The sequence below is a fragment of the Pinus tabuliformis genome, chromosome 5_2, assembly GCF_031772625.1.
Source record: "Pinus tabuliformis cultivar Carrire ecotype Pingquan chromosome 5_2, CPIR1, whole genome shotgun sequence".
In the NCBI taxonomy this organism is placed as follows: domain Eukaryota; kingdom Viridiplantae; phylum Streptophyta; class Pinopsida; order Pinales; family Pinaceae; genus Pinus; species Pinus tabuliformis.
In genome coordinates, this window is record NC_142306.1 from 895914684 (window position 1) to 895931908 (window position 17225).

General features: G+C 37.7%; 1 pseudogene; it reads left to right on the forward strand.

Annotated features, from left to right (window-relative positions):
• The first annotated feature begins 3 nt into the window (after positions 1 to 3).
• On the forward strand, positions 4 to 15345 carry LOC149162193 (glyceraldehyde-3-phosphate dehydrogenase, cytosolic-like; annotated as a pseudogene).
• Positions 15346 to 17225: the final 1880 nt, after the last annotated feature.

A 17225-nucleotide genomic window follows, 5' to 3' on the forward strand; every position in this document is an offset into this window, starting at 1 on the left:
TCCATGGCTTTCTTGAATGTAGAAATTTCAAATCCTGCTCGATCATTATATACGGTATCTTTCAAGAATATTTGAGTTCGTTTGCATAAGGAATACATTATTCTTTGGCAAAGTCCGCTTGTATAATATATACATTATTCTTTGCTAAAGTCCTTTTAAATGAGCAATTTTTCTCTTCTTCCTTATTTATCTATCTAAGAGGAATTCTTCATTGAAATTTAGGCATATTTGTAGATCATTCTCCTGATGAATTTTGGATCGTCTACTTAGAGATTGTTCTACGTTTTACATTTTTTGTTCTTCGATTTATTCCCAACAGCATTTATGTTTTACGGACAAACTGAAACAGGAAGATTTCATTAACTCATTTGATAGATTTCTTCTACCATATTTTTCCCACTCAAGATCTCTGCAGTAATTTATGTGCCTCTGTTATTTTTCAGAATTATATGTTCAAGTATGATAGTGTCCACGGACAGTGGAAGCATCATGAAGTCAAGGTCAAAGACTCGAAAACTTTACTCTTTGGAGAAAAATCTGTCGCTGTATTCGGTTTCAGGTAAAACACTTGTTTATGGAGATCAATGAGAGTTTCTTAGGTCAATTATTGCTTGAGCTTAGGCATGAACAGAGTGTAAGTGCTGACATTGTCTATTTGTTCCCATTTGTCCAACTGTTCACATTTTGGTTTGAAAACTGTAGAAATCCTGATGAAATACCATGGGGTGAGGTCGGCACAGAGTATGTGGTTGAATCCACAGGTGTCTTCACCAACAAAGAGAAAACAGTTGCTCACTTGAAGGTTTGAATATTACCATTCCACAATTCAATTATAATTGATTTTTTCCCTCAAAGTTTATCTGACATGCTACTAATTAAAAATACAATGTACCTAAAAGTTGATAAATGATATTTGAGGCTCAGGTAACTAAGGAGTTGTCACATGTAATATCGCTCCCTCCCTACATGAGCAAGGAGATTTGGCAATAGCATGTCCGCTTTGGCTCTTTCTCAATTTATAAAATTGACACTGTTGACTAATATCGGCATAACCAACCCTATTCTAAGTTGAAACTTCTTTCAAATTGAGCAGTCACCTCATGAAAGGTTACCTTAAAATTGCTCCATAGTTGTGACTATTCGAAATTGACTAGGTGATTAAAAAATAACATGTTTGTTTTCAGTTTCTTTGGAGAACAATCTATTCTATGATTTTTTTTGTGGTGCATGCAAAAATATTTGAAAGGCTATTAACATATATAATTTTGTAAATTTCAAATGGTATAAAGTGCAACAATGGAAATTACAATTTGAACTCCATATAATAATTTTTTTTCTGTTGATTTCTAATAGGCAGGTGCTAAAAAAGTTGTTATCTCAACTCCAAGCAAGGATGCACCTATGTTTGTTGTTGGGGTTAATGAGCACCAATACAAATTTGATTTGAACATTGTTTCAAATGAAAGCTGTACTACTAACTGCTTGGCTCCCTTGGCTAAGGTTTGCAATGATATTTTTACTAAATTATCACAGTTTTCATTGTATAGCTGTCTTTATATGAGAAAAATTACATATTGCTGGGGAGGAACTATATGTTAAAAGAGAACAAAAACACTCCGTTTTCTCTGGCAGGTAATCAATGACAAGTTTGGCATTTTTGAAGGTCTCATGACAATTGTCCATTCCATCACAGGTACACTTACTATGAACTAGTATTATGCCCTTGAATTTTATTGATACAAGGCGTTTGCAAGCTGCATTGACTTATGTTTCTGTATGTAAACAACAACACAGAAGACAGTTGATGGACCATCAAACAAGGACTGGCGAGGTGGCAGAGCCGCTGGTTTTAACATTATTCCTAGCAGTACATGAGCAGCATAATTTTGTTAATATGAATCCCCATGAGCATCGCCTTTTATGCTCTCACAGCTACTAATTGTGATTTTATTTTTGAAGGCCGTTGTCAAGGTTCTACCAGCTCTCAATGGAAAGTTGACTGGAATGGCCTTTCGAGTACCCACACCAGATGTTTCAGTTGTTGATTTGACTATTAGACTTGAGAAGTCTGCCACTTATGACGAGATCAAGGCGGCCATTAAGTAGTCTCAATTACCCCCTAAGAAGAGGAAGGGATGAGGATATATACAATCTCTGTCACGAATAAGTTTCGAGGTTGTGTATTTCATTTTAACTATATATGGTACATTTCATTTTATAGGGAGGAATTTGAGGGAAAATTGAAATGAATTCTTGGTTACACAGAGGACGTTGTGGTAACCTTGTGCCATATAGAGACTTGAAAACTAACAACCCAAAAAACTTCAAGAACTTGAAGAAGATGTAGTATATTGGGTAAGATTTATTGTTTCCAATTCCAGAAGAGCAAAATCATTTCTCACTCATGTCACAATTTTCACTCATACTTCTCTAAAGTTAAGAATTGCACTTATCAGCGGTCCAATGCATTCACAGGCTTAGGGATCGTTTCACTACCTTTGTTGAGCAGGGAATGATAATTTTGTATTGGGAGAAACATATAAAGAGAATTGCTCATTGAAGTTTTTTCAAGCTTTTGTCAGGATTATTGAATGTATTAGAACTAATTCAGAAGATGGAGGAACCAAAATACCTTTCTGTAGCTGATTGCCTTTTACTATAAAGGAAATTTGAGTTTCATCAACATTGAGTTCATTAGAGCTGTTATGATACTCAACAATGGATGTGTGGCATGTTATATTCCTTTCTGATGATTGGTTTGGTTTATTATTTGACATTTTATCCATGTTATATTTGTCCTTTCCCATCAAAATATTTAACAATTCCCCATATCTATATTCTTCTTTAGTTCTTGTTGAATAGGGTCATCGTGAGTTTCTTCTATCTTTATTTTTGCAATTAACATGGACAAAAATTTTTGACCTTCTTGCAGGTGTTGGGCACAAACATCACTTCTAGTGGCATTTGGAATGCCATAAAATTCCTGACAATTTTCGCGTGTTCTCACACTAATAAGAAGTCCAGAAAGAACATTTGTTTTAGTTGCTTGACCTTCATCATTATTCTCATCAGAATCTACTGAATCACTATAAGTAACTAGAAGAAGATTTAGAAACTAATAGGAAGTCCAGAAAGAGCATCTGTTTTAGTTGCTTGACCTTCATCATTATTCTCATCAGAATCTATCGAATCACCATAAGTCACCGAAGAAGATCTAGAGCTGATATTTGAAACATTTCTGAAGCACTGAAGATAGACAATGAATTTGGCATTCTTGCAACATTTAAAGTTGACAAGTTTGGGGATTCTTTCCAATTCTTTGGATTAGAATGCCGACAACCATTTTCTAAGAATTTTCTATCCCTGGGCATGTTCCTGTTTAGTCCATAATTTATGTTTTAATTTGCTAAATATACAATGAAATATAAAACAAATAAGTAAGCCAAATCCCCTTCAATCAATGTTCTAAAAAGGTGTGAGCATTGTGAGTAATCTGCCATGCTCCAGTGTTTATGTTATTGAAGAAACATAGAATGACTAAATGCTGAACCAAATTTTTTAGTTACTAGGCTTTTCTATCAATTGAAATTCCTGCAATTACAGTCTTTTGACACAGAGGCTTCCCTTCTGTGCGGACTTGATCAAAGGCACTCTCCTTGGATGTGACATGTTTGAGATTAAAATTTTGAATTGAGTCAACTTCTGCCTTGCTTAACATGACAAAGCTTTCCACCCCCAAAGCTATGATATTTTTGTCTGTTTTCTTCACAAAGTATTTGCCTGTTGTGAACACAACCTCTACATGTAGATTGTTCTCTGTAGTTTGGTTAACAAAAACAATTTTCTACTTAGACCAGAAATGTAAAAAAGTGTTTTTGAACATAAACTTTACCAGTTAGATGTAGTGTTAAAGACCACAACAAATGCCAAAGCAATTTGTAGTGGTGATTAAATATTTCTTGCTTGCGTTAATAGAGAATGATTTTCATGGGCGCATTTTTAAAGAACATATCATTCACTTAGTGTTAATGCATTTAAAAGATCCTATTACAATTCTGTGAAAAACTGTGAAATTTCCTCCTTTTTTTTTTTATTCTCTGTTTCAATTTCCAATTTTTAAAGTTGAAATGAACTCTAAACTACAATGCTATGTATTGATAAACACGATAAGACCTTTATCTCTGACAAAGCTTTTCTAAATTAATAGATTGCTAACATTTGTTATTTATAATTTTCACAACAAAATCTGTGAGCATTCAAGTTGTTGGTAAAATTCAGATATCAGCGAGAAGAAGCAAGAATTGAAGCTTTGGTAAATCTCAAGACTTCCAAATCTGAAGCTGCAACCAAAAATCTTAAGGTATAAGGAGTGTGCCTGTAAATATTGGTACACATTTAGGAATATTTCTATAATTCTAGTCGTTTACAACATTTAGAAAAAGTGAATAGACATGTTGATATTTAGGTCATTGACCTTATGCACACACTATATGGATAATGGATTTCCGCACTTTATGCCTTACCGCGTTTCCTTTGCAACATCTCGTGCAAATGCTAGTAATAGTCATTTTCCACATCCGATATAGTTTATTAATAACATTCTAATTATATGGTGACAAAAGACCATTTGAATCGGAACTTTGTCTATTCGTTTAACTGTTAAACCAGAAAACGGCTGGAACACAAAAATCTTCTACAAATATCCAAAACATGGACTTTTCAAATATTGGTGCAGATAATTTCATTTCATTTCATCTGACGATCAAGGTATAAGTTGATTGAGTGAATATAGAAGATAGGTTGTCAAATATGCCGGTAGCAGTTCCTTGGTGCCCATCTTTGCAACTATATTTGAACACCAGGACCGACATAAAATTTAGATATAGGTATCAATAAGAATTGTTAGCTGCCCAGTTATTCACAATATGCTTACCCAAATAAGGATCTTTCTGTCCGAGAATCTCCCAGTGGATTACTTGCAACAAAATCTCTGCCATTGGGAGGGAAATCGCTCTTGATTAGTGTGGGAATGTGTTTGTTGTTTCCGGGATCTGTTGGGTATTTTTCAATGGGAAAATACCAAAACCAAACAAACATTAACACCACAGAGGCAATGCTCTGTTTCCACTGTTCCAGGATCTTTTCACAGGGAAGCTATTTAAAAATTTCTCAGAACAAACCATTACACAGCCATACCACATTTTTTTATTGATTAAAAACAAAACACTGATACAAACTTCATCCTCTTTGCTGAGAGGGATTCACCAAAATATTTCAACCAATAAAAACTACTCTGTCTTCACATGAGAATTTACTGTGCTGGGTAAAATTCTCATTTACATTCACTGACTGTGAAAACACATTCCATACTGGTGTAAAACTATTTTTACACATACTGCTGTAAAAATATTTTACACATGCTTCTGTAAAAACATTTTACATATGTTGCTCAAAATAAACAAAGCATTATATGCCCCCAAAAAAAACTTACTGCGCATTACAAAATGGTCAACACATATAATCTATGCACTGCTGTGCATTTCCTCTTGCAAAAACAAACACCAAAAGTCAACACACAGAAAATACATGCGCTCCACTACTTTTCACTCTCACACTGCTCACATTTCATTACAATGAGGAACTAATTTTTATGCACTGCTGTGCAACACTTCAAATTCTGGATTCCCCTTCTGCGTTCCTCCTTTTATTCATGTGTGCGTGTTATCAAAATGGTCTACATATTGCCCCCATTTTTACTCTGTCCCCTATCCTCTTTTCACACACTACAATACCCAAAAAAAACCACAAGCAGCCACTACAACACATTGACTTTTTTTTACAACACATATATGTGAGGGCACAGGCTTACATAATATATATAAAAACATATATAAAAAAAATGTGGCCCATAATAATATTAAAGGCCCACACCTAAACTACGTACATGCATAAAAATATAATAACGTGCCCATAACCATTTAAAAGGGCCTCCACCTAATCCTACGTAAATGCATTAAATCCATGTCGTTTCCTCCACGACGGTCAACCACAAACTTTCAATCCACGCAAACTTTAAATTGACGCAGGCCCGTGCACCTTCAAGAGATCGACGACTGACAACACGTAAGGAGATCGGACGGCTGGAGTGGATATCGGAAGGCAGTTTGATGCTGAGCTTTACCTCCCGATATGTCAGAGATGCTGATGTCAGGTGAGAGCCACGCGTCTTCACCAAATCGCATCGGAGCCAAACATACGAAAACTGCTTTTCCCTGGATAGCGGTGCGATATGGTCTGGGCGGTTTGTGGTTTAGTTCGGTGGTTTTGGGTGCAGCCCTATTGTCCACGTCCCCCACCTGCAGTTGGAATTAACATTCCAACACTCCCCTTTAATTTCAACTGTTGGGCATTCAATCTTACCCAAGCACTTCCTCACATGGAGGGATTCACCAACTGCTTCTGATGCAGTTCATAAACAAACAATGTTGTCTTCCTCTTAATAGAGGGATTAACCTGAAACTGTGCTTAAGAGCACCTTCCTCATGACAGAGGGATTCACCTGTGACTATGCTGAAAAGCATCATCCTCTTGATAGAGGGATTTACCACACTATGCTGAAAAGCATCTTCCTCTTTCATAGAGGGTTTCACCAAATGACTGTGCTGAAAAGCACCTTCCTCATTAACAGAGGGATTGCAAACAGACACTGCTTTAGATGCAGTTTCAAAAACAAACAATCATTGCACTGCTGCGTGTGCAAACTCATTACAATATATATATATATATATATATATATTTATGCTGATGCATATTCTCTGCTGCACTGTTGTGCCATCTTCTTTACTGTGTCTACCTCACACTGTTGTGTCTACACTTGCAGTGCTTGTGCAGTTTTCAAAGACAAAATACTGTGTCTTTTCTGGAACAATTACACTGTCCCAATTTACAAATTTACACTGCTGTGTGTAAACATTTCTTACACTTACTACTGTTGCATATATTGCATTTCAATTCAATGAACAACAAATTCATTACATTTACCTTTACTGCTATAAGGAAAATTTCTTTTGCATGTGCTGCTGTTCAAAACTTCTTGCTGCTGCATTTTTTTTATTTGCATTGTTGTGTGCTTCTCCTTCTTGCCATCATGCTGCTGTCCATAACTATAACCATAGACTGTCATCCCTGGGTTTTTATTTGCTGCTGCGTTGCCTCTGCAATTTGCACTGTCGCTGCCTTTTGTTTCATCATACTGCTGTGCCCATACTCTTGGCACTTCATTCTCCACACAAAAAATAACACGGGCTGTTACTTTTTACACCCTTGCTTCACACAATCTTCAGTTTCATTTTTTTTAATTACACAATGCACTGCTGTGCAATTCCTTTGGCTTTCTGCTGCCACACACATTCTTATACATCCAGTGTGCATTAAAAATCTGCTGTCCCTATTTTTCTTTATGCATTTCTTTGCATGCTGCATTGCATAAAAAAAACATTACATTTTTTTTACTGCTGTGTAACAAAAATTTCATTGCATTCTCAGCCACTGGGCATTTACGCTCTGCTGCGTTTTGCCTTCTTCTCATTTTCTTCTCACTGGTTTGCATTTTCATTCCCAATACAAAACATTTCATCTGCTGTGCATTACACTCATTCTGCTGTGAGTATATTTTCTCACATTACATAGAAGGAAACTACCTTCCATTGCTATGCAAAAATTCAAAACTGCTGTTCATTCTAATCCATGTGCTCCAAATTTTTTTTTCCAAACTGCTGTTTTATGTTTTGTCTTCCCACTGCTGTGAGGGTTTCCATGCTTTGCATTTTTCTTTTATCTCGCTGCTGCTCTTTACATTTCAGCGCTGCCATCTTTTCTTCTTTATGCATTTATGTGCATATTGCATAAACACAAAGCAAAAACATTGCTGATTTCATCACTGCTGCATATTACCTTTTAGAGGGATTAACAAAAATTTCATTTGCAACTGCTGCGCTGCAATACATCCTCCATCAACAAATGACTGTTAATGCAGTTCAGCAAACAAAAAAAATTACAAGCTCCCCTTTAATGTGTGCTTGTCTTCTTTTGGCAGACTCTTCTCAAAACAAATTTAGATCCACTGGGGAGTTCAAGGAGTTTTCAGATTGCCTTTCCTTCCTTCTCCATACTTGTGTAACTTTCTTCTTTTGCATGGGTCTAGCTTGTGAAAGAGCCCATGTCAAGTTACAATCTCGTGCCATATGCCCAATGTTATGACACTTGAAGCATTCAAATTTATTCATGAATAAGAATTCATGATTTCTTCTTGTGAAATTATTTCTTGGAGATTGTCGAGGACCACAACATCTATCTCCGTGAAATGCTCTACAATCTTTTGCCATATGACCAAAGTTTGAACAAGAGTAACAATAACCATAAAATGAACTTTGGTACCTGGGAGATGGAGGTTTCCTTGATGTGCTTCTGAGCCCTTGCTGCCTTGAGATCCTCTGATGATAACCATTGACTCTTGCCTCTTTGACATCAGCTACATTTCCTCTTGGAGCTGATTTTCTACTTGGAGCAGGATTCCTTCTATTGCTGCCTTCATTTTTCTCCTTGCCTTTGCTGGAACTAGGAGCATCACCATCTCTTTCTGGCTTCTTCACATCTCCTTTTCTTAAAGCATCCTCATCCTTGTTTGAGGGTTCACCTACATACCCAAGTCCTGATTTATCAAATGGAGATCTGTGATAGCTGAGCATATCATCCAAAGCTTGAGAACTCTTCATGATTTTGTTCATCCCTTCAGCCTTCTTCCTGAGGAGGACAATCTCTTCTTCTAACTTTTCACATTCATTATTTTTCTTTGCTAGTTGTCCCTTAGTTTCTTCCTTGCTACGAGTAGCTTCAGCTGCTACTATTTTGAAGGAGATAATATCTGACTTCATTTTGGAGATTTCTGCTTGACTGCTCTCCATTTTCTTTTCAGCTCCTTGTGCCTGCTTCTTGGCTTCTTGTAGTTCGGACTTAAGGGAGGAAACCTCTACCTTGTACTGTCCAATCTCTTCTACAAATTTGTTCACTCTCATGTGCCTTTGTTCAAGTTGACTTGTCAAGACATCTGCCTGCTTCTTTGCTTCAATCAGCTGATTTGTCATGGATATGACTTCTTCATGATGTTTCCTCTTGCATTCTTCAAGTTCCTTCTTAAACTTGTCAAGCTCTTCATCCCTTTCTCTTACTTGAATCTTGATGAGGTCAAGCTTTTCATTCTCAGCTTCTATGATGGGTTCATAAGTTTCTTCTTGACTCATTGTCATGGTCAGTGCTCCCTTTGCATGAAGGTCATGCAGTCTGTCCCATATATCCTTTGCTGATGTATATTTTCCTAGATTCCTCTTCACTGAATCAGGGAGTCCATCCAAGATAGTCTTTGTTGCTTGTGCATCATACTCCATGGATTCTTTATCCATCTTGCCATCATCAATCACTGACTCCCAGACTTCAATCCCCTCAGACATTAGGAAAGCCCTCATCATTATTTCCCATACATCAAAGTTTCCATCAAACCTTGGAACCTCAAATACAATGCTTTCAAATAGATTGCCTTCTAGTTTAGTAGAGGAGGGAGACACATTTTTAACAGGCTTGGAGGCTTTCTTCTTTGACCTTGCCATTCTTATCTAGGCTTCAAATACTTTACTGTGTTTTTTTAATCACTGACTGTTTCTATAACAGTAACACAAAGGAAAGCTTGAGGAATACCTTAATCCTTTTGGCTGTGGCTTCACACTGCTGGAGAGCCTTCACTGCTGCAACAAGAGTCCTTCCTTCAGCATCTTTGAGCCTTCAAAGAGCCTGGACTAGCTCTGATACCACTGTTGGGTATTTTTCAATGGGAAAATACCAAAACCAAACAAACATTAACACCACATAGGCAATGCTCTGTTTCCACTGTTCCAGGATCTTTTCACAGGGAAGCTATTTAAAAATTTCTCAGAACAAACCATTACACAGCCATACCACATTTTTTTATTGATTAAAAACAAAACACTGATACAAACTTCATCCTCTTTGCTGAGAGGGATTCACCAAAATATTTCAACCAATAAAAACTACTATGTCTTCACATGAGAATTTACTGTGCTGGGTAAAATTCTCATTTACATTCACTGACTGTGAAAACACATTACATACTGGTGTAAAACTATTTTTACACATACTGCTGTAAAAATATTTTACACATGCTTCTGTAAAAACATTTTACATATGCTGCTCAAAATAAACAAAGCATTATATGCCCCAAAAACTTACTGCGCATTACAAAATGGTCAACACATATAATCTATGCACTGCTATGCATTTCCTCTTGCAAAAACAAACACCAAAAGTCAACACACAGAAAATACATGCGCTCCACTACTTTTCACTCTCACACTGCTCACATTTCATTACAATGAGGAACTAATTTTTATGCACTGCTGTGCAACACTTCAAATTCTGGATTCCCCTTCTGCGTTCCTCCTTTTATTCATGTGTGCGTGTTATCAAAATGGTCTGCATATTGCCCCCATTTTTACTCTGTCCCCTATCCTCTTTTCACACACTACAATACCCAAAAAAAACCACGAGCAGCCACTACAACACATTGACTTTTTTTTACAACACATATATGTGAGGGCGCAGGCTTACATAATATATATAAAAACATATATAAAAAAAACGTGGCCCATAATAATATTAAAGGCCCACACCTAAACTACGTACATGCATAAAAATATAATAACGTGCCCATAACCATTTAAAAGGGCCTCCACCTAATCCTACGTAAATGCATTAAAGCCATGTCGTTTCCTCCACGGCGGTCAACCACAAAACTTTCAATCCACGCAAACTTTAAATTGACGCAGGCCCGTGCACCTTCAAGAGATCGACGGCTGACAACACGCAAGGAGATCGGACGGCTGGAGTGGATATCGGAAGGCAGTTTGATGCTGAGCTTTACCTCCCGATATGTCAGAGATGCTGATGTCAGGTGAGAGCCACGCGTCTTCACCAAATCGCATCGGAGCCAAACATACGGAAACTGCTTTTCCCTGGATAGCGGTGCGATATGGTCTGGGCGGTTTGTGGTTTAGTTCGGTGGTTTTGGGTGCAGCCGTATTGTCCACGTCCGCCACCTGCAGTGGGAATTAACATTCCAACAGGATCTCCATACAAGTCTCCCAAAAGTAAAACTGCTCCAACATTCTGTGCCTCTCAGTTACACCCAGTTGTCAAGAGCGCGAAGACGAAAGTCTGAATCGCAAGTGCCCACAGCCTGGATCGAAATGCGGACATGGCCATGCGTTTCAATTAATTTTATGGTTTAATCGTTAATTATAGGACGTGACAAAATTATATTTATATATTTATTTGAATTTCTTTTTAAAAATACAAGTTTAATTAATAGATAAAGATTTTTTTAATTACAATTTAGACTACTTAACCTTATTGTTATTAAAATTCTCTATTCGATTTTAGACAAAATCAACGAGAAAAATGTCCATAAACAGACCATTTTATCTCACCAAACTACTTACATTATACATGACCTTCTTAATCTATTCAATAAAATGTGTTTTTTCCTAAAACTAAAATAAATTAGTTATAATTTCTATATATAATTTTTTAACAGAAAAATATTATAATTTAAAATATAATAAAATCATAGAATAACATATATTAAATTTTAATAATCTATTAATGTAATTTTTTTCATAATAAGTACTTTAATTTGGATATTTTTTATAATAATTACTTTAATTTCGAAAATAACAAATCTAATAAGTGTAGTTTGCAAAGGTTTGGTCTCGTCGTGAGTAAGTCATCCGTGCCTGTCACAAGTTCAAGTCTCGTCTTACTCGAGGGAAAATTCAACCTCGTGTAACGCTAGTAGTTAAAAATAATGGAGAAATGGTTATATGGTTGTAACGCATCTCCTTAGTTTAGGGTTTGTTCCTAGAGTTTAGGAGGTTGTTCACAACTACCTAATTTTCAATGATGTATTTAATATTGTAATATTCATTTGATGTAAAGTAGAGTGAACAAGAGAGTCTCCTCTTTGTTTGAGTGCAGTCTCCAGGTGCTGTACACACCTGTGAGTTGCAACTCCTTCATTTAATTCAAAGCCTGATTTTTATCTTGGTATCAGAGCTTAGGGTAGAGATAGCCTCAAATTTTTTTTAGGGATGTATCATTAGTTACATATCTGTAGTGGTAGGAGAGCATGTAAATGTATCTGTGTGATCAGGTGAAACTGCAGTAACACCTGGAGCGAAGGGTCTCACATGACTGATCATCTCTGAGCTGAAGAAAGGGTTGGAGCAATTTTTTTTTTTTTTTTCAGAAGAAGCAGCAGTTGGCACAGATTTTTTGCAGACAGTCGCGCGAATACAGAACAGAACAAACGAATGGCGCGATTTTTTAGAGAACAGATGCGCCCATTGGCGCGGGTTTGAGGCTGATAAGCGCGCCATCGAAATCGTGACTGAATTGGCGCGGATCCGTGGCTGTTAATCGCGCCAATTTCCGTGCACTTCATAAATTTTTCTTTTCTGCAATTGGCGCGGATTTGTGGCTGTTCAGAGTGCCAAAGAGCCAACCTCTTTCTCTCTGAAATCTGCAATTTTTCGTTGCAGATCAGAGTTGCCCGATGGTGGCACGTGGAGATTTCTGCTCGGTGGCAACAGATTTGATTTGCCCGGTGGTGGCGAATTGAGGTTCCTTGATCCGCTTGGAGGTAGCAGATCAGACCTTCCTGGTGGTGGCAAATTAGAGATCTGTGATCTGCTCGGTGGAAGCAGATCGGATTTGCCCGGTGGTGGCACAGTGCATCTCCTCGATCTGTTCGGTGGAAGCAGATCGCCTTTGCCCGGTGGTGGTGTGTTGGAGCTTGTTTGTTGATCTGTTCGGTGGTAGCAGATCGGACTTGCCCGATGGTGGCACAGTGAAGTTCCTGATCTATTCGTTGGTAGCAGATCGGACTTGCCCGGTGGTGGCCGATTGGAGTGTTTAGTTGGGCGAAAATGAACAACAGTATAGAATCATATCTTCACGAGTCTGGCAAACTCGATGGATCGAATTTCTCCAACTAGAAATTGAAAATGCAAACTTTGTTGGAAAGCGTAAATGCATGGTCGATCATTGAGGGAAATGAGCAGAGATCTAGAATAGCGGCCCAAGAACAAGATTGGGATAAAAGAGAAACAAAAACAAAAGTTATACTGAAGATGTCTGTTAAGGACAATATTATCCCACATATCGGAGATTCTAAGTCGGCCGCTGATATATGGACAACAATCAAGAACTTGTACGAGACTGAGAATACAAATCATGTTCTGGCACTCAAAGGAAAACTGTTTGCATTGAAAATGGACGAGAATGAGTCCGTTGCTGGATTCATGGCCAGAGTCAAGGATCTGAGTGACAAACTGGGAGCTATTGGAGAAAAGGTGTCCGACTCAGATCTAGTCACACTCACATTGAACAGAATGACTGATGAATACCAGACGTTCATCACAGGACTGTCAGCGAGGGAGAAAGCCCCTTCATTTGATGAGTTGACAACGATTCTGCTCCAGGAGGAGGAGCGACGACAGAATTTGAAAACTCAGAGCAATGACCTTGCTCTGATGGCGAAGAGGCGATAGTACAGAGGAAAGCAGCACCAGCACCAACACCAGCAACCGCAATAGTAGCAGCAGAAAGGAGCCAACTCTTTTCAAAAGAGATCATTCAGAGGTATGATTGATAATTATGTTAAGAGATGTTTTTATTGTGGGAAACCTGGTCATCAGATTAAAGAATGTTATAAGCGGCAGGCGGATGAAAGAAGAGGTAAACAGAGGAAACATCAGGGGTGTTTTGTTGGAGAAGAGGAGGACCACAGCCATGATCTTCGACTATTCACAGTCGATTGTGCTCTTTCAACATCAAAGGGAGATAAGGACGACATATGGTATGTTGACTCTGGCGCATCCTCACATATGATCGGTAAGAAGGACTTTTTGAATTTCTTGAATAATCTGCATGTGGATCAAAAATTTATCTAGGAGATGACAATGGGTATGAAATCAAAGGATATGGAGATATTCCTGTGAAGCTACCTAGTGGCGACATTAAACATCTTAAAAATGTATTATATGTTCCAGGAATTAAGAAAAACTTGATCTCTGTCTCAATGATTACAAACCAGGACATGCAGGTGCAATTCTTTAAGAATGGTTGTGTCATTAAGGATAGCCAGATGGAAACAGTTGCAACACGAGTGCGCGTGGGGAATTTGTACAAATTGTATGCAAAGAGTATGCCACGACAAGCAATGGTTGCAGCTAGTTCAACAATAAAAAATCTCTGGCATCAGAGATTCGGCCATCTCAATTTGCAAGACCTCATCTTACTTCAGAAGAAAGGTATGGTCGATGGACTCCCTGTTTTTCATAATGCCAAGTTGGAATGTGATGGATGTGCATTAGGGAAAATGCATAGAGAAGAGTTCCCTTTGCATGTCAATAGAAAGGAAAGAGACATCCTAGACCTAGTGCATACAGATATTTGTGGACCTATGCAAACTAGGTCCTTAGGAGGTGCATATTATTTTCCGCTGTTTACAGATGATTGCACTAGGTTTTCATGGGTGTATTTTTAAGTAAAAAGAGTCAAGCCTTTCGGTACTTTAAAGAGTTCAAATCTATGATAGAGAACCAAACAGGAAAGAGGATAAAGATTCTCTGCTCGGACCAAGGGGGAGAATACAAGTTAGGAGAGTTCATGAACTTCTGCAAGCAGCATGGGATTATGCAGCAATTCACAGTGCCACACACTCCACAGCAGAATGGAGTAGCAGAACGGAAGAACAAAACCCTTTTGGAGTGTGCCAGAAGTATGCTTCAAGGTAAGGGTCTATCAAATGGTCTTTGGGCAGAAGCCATTAATACTGTTGTTTATTGAAAGAATATGAGTCCTACTAAATGCCTAGGCTTCAAAACCCCTTTTGAAGCATTGTTTGGACTCAAGCCAGCAGTTAGTCATTTAAGAATATTTGGATCAAAAGCTTATGCTCATATACCGAAAGCAGATAGGAAGAATTTAGACCCCAAAGCTCTGAAATGTATATTTGTTGGATATGGCATTGAGTATAAGGCATACAAGTTATATAATCCTGTGACTCATAAAGTTTTTGCAAGCAGAAATGTTATTTTTCATGAACAGGCTGAAGATGGTAAGGAAGACTCTAACAGTGATAGCCACATTCCATTGCTGATAGAAATGAACAGTGACGAAGATGAAGAGCAAGAGCAGGAGCAGGAGCAGGAGTAGAAACAGGAAGAAGTAGCAGCAGATAGTGTAATAAGTGATGATGCAGGCCCGGAAAGTGATGAAACAAATAGACTTGAGGTAAGTCCTCTACCTAGAAGATCAGGTAGAAAGACTAGACTACCTGAAAGATTGAAAGGCTATGCTTTAATGTCCAAAATTTTAAACATTGTAGAACCTTCAAATTATGAAGAAGCAAGTAAATCATATGAGTGGAGGGCTGCACTGCATGAGGAAATTGAATCAATATATAGAAATCATACTTGGGATTTAGTTGAGTTGCCTGAAGGAAAAACCCCCATAGGATGTAAGTGACTGTATAAACCTAAGATAAATGCAGATGGGAGTGTAGAAAAATTCAAAGCTAGACTGGTAGCAAAGGGTTTCTCACAGCAAGAAGGAATAGATTTCGATGACACCTTTGCCCCTGTAGCTAAACTAAATACAATTAGAATGCTAATTTCTTTAGCAACAAAACATAAATGGAAGCTACACCAGCTAGATGTTAAGTCTGCATTTTTGAATGGAGAATTAAAGGAAGAAATTTATTTAGTACAACCTCCTGGTTTTGTGAAAAAGGGGCAGGAGCATTTAGTGTGTAAATTGCATAAGGCACTTTATGGTTTGAAACAAGCACCCACGTCATGGTATGAGAAAATTGATTCATTTTTTATACAGCATGGTTTTCTTAGGAGCCTCAACGATCCAAACCTGTATACCAAGATAAATAAACAGAGGCAAATCATTTTGATTTCTTTGTATGTGGATGACATGATCATAACAGGAAATGCAAATAATTTGATCAAAGAAATCAAGCAGCAAATGTCACAGGTATTTGAAATGAAAGACCTTGGAGATCTTCATTATTGCCTAGGATTGGAGGTATGGAAAGATTCTGGTCAAACTTTTCTAACTCAAGGAAAGTATGCTAGAACCCTATTTGGAAAGATTCAGAATGGAACAGTGCAAAACAACAGCTACACAATTGCAACAGAATCTCAAGTTAAGAAATGACGATGGCAAAAAACAGGTGGATGCCACTTTGTATAGACATCTAGTGGGAAGTTTGATATATCTCATGACAACTAGACCTGATCTGGCATATTTTGTTAGTGTGCTAAGCCAGTTTATGTCCAAACCACTTGAAAGTCACTGGATTGCAGCAAAATGTGTGTTGAGGTACCTTAGTGGTACTTGTAATTATGGTATTTTATACACTGACATTTCTGATGTTACTTTAGCAGGTTATTCAGATTCTGATTAGGCAGGTAACCTGGATGATCGAAGATCCATCACAGGTTACGCATTTAGTATTGGATCCGAGGTTATTTCGTGGAGTAGCAGAAAGCAAAGTACTGTAGCACTATCATCATGTGAAGCTGAGTACCAAGCATTGTGTGCAGCCACATGCGAGGCTATATGGTTGAGGAGATTGCTCAGCGATGCAGGCGAAGGACAGAAAGAAGCAACCAACATCAAAACTAACAACCAGAGCACAATAAAGCTTGCATACAATCTAGTTTTCCATAAAAATACTAAACATATTGACACTCAGTTTCATTTTGTTCGAGAAAAGATACAGTCAAAAGAAATATGTGTGGAGTATTATAACACTTGTGATAATTTAGCTGATATTTTTACTAGGCCTCTAGGGCGAGTAAAGTTTGAGTTATTTAGAGGGATGTTAGGAGTGCAGAATAACCCTTTTTCCATTAAGGGGGGGAGTTAAAAATAATGGATAAATGGTTATATGGTTGTAACGCATCTCCTTAGTTTAGGAGGTTGTTCACAACTACCTAATTTTCTGTGATGTATTTAATATTGTAATATTCATTTGATGTAAAGTAGAGTGAACGAGAGAAAGAGAGTCTCCTCTTTGTTTG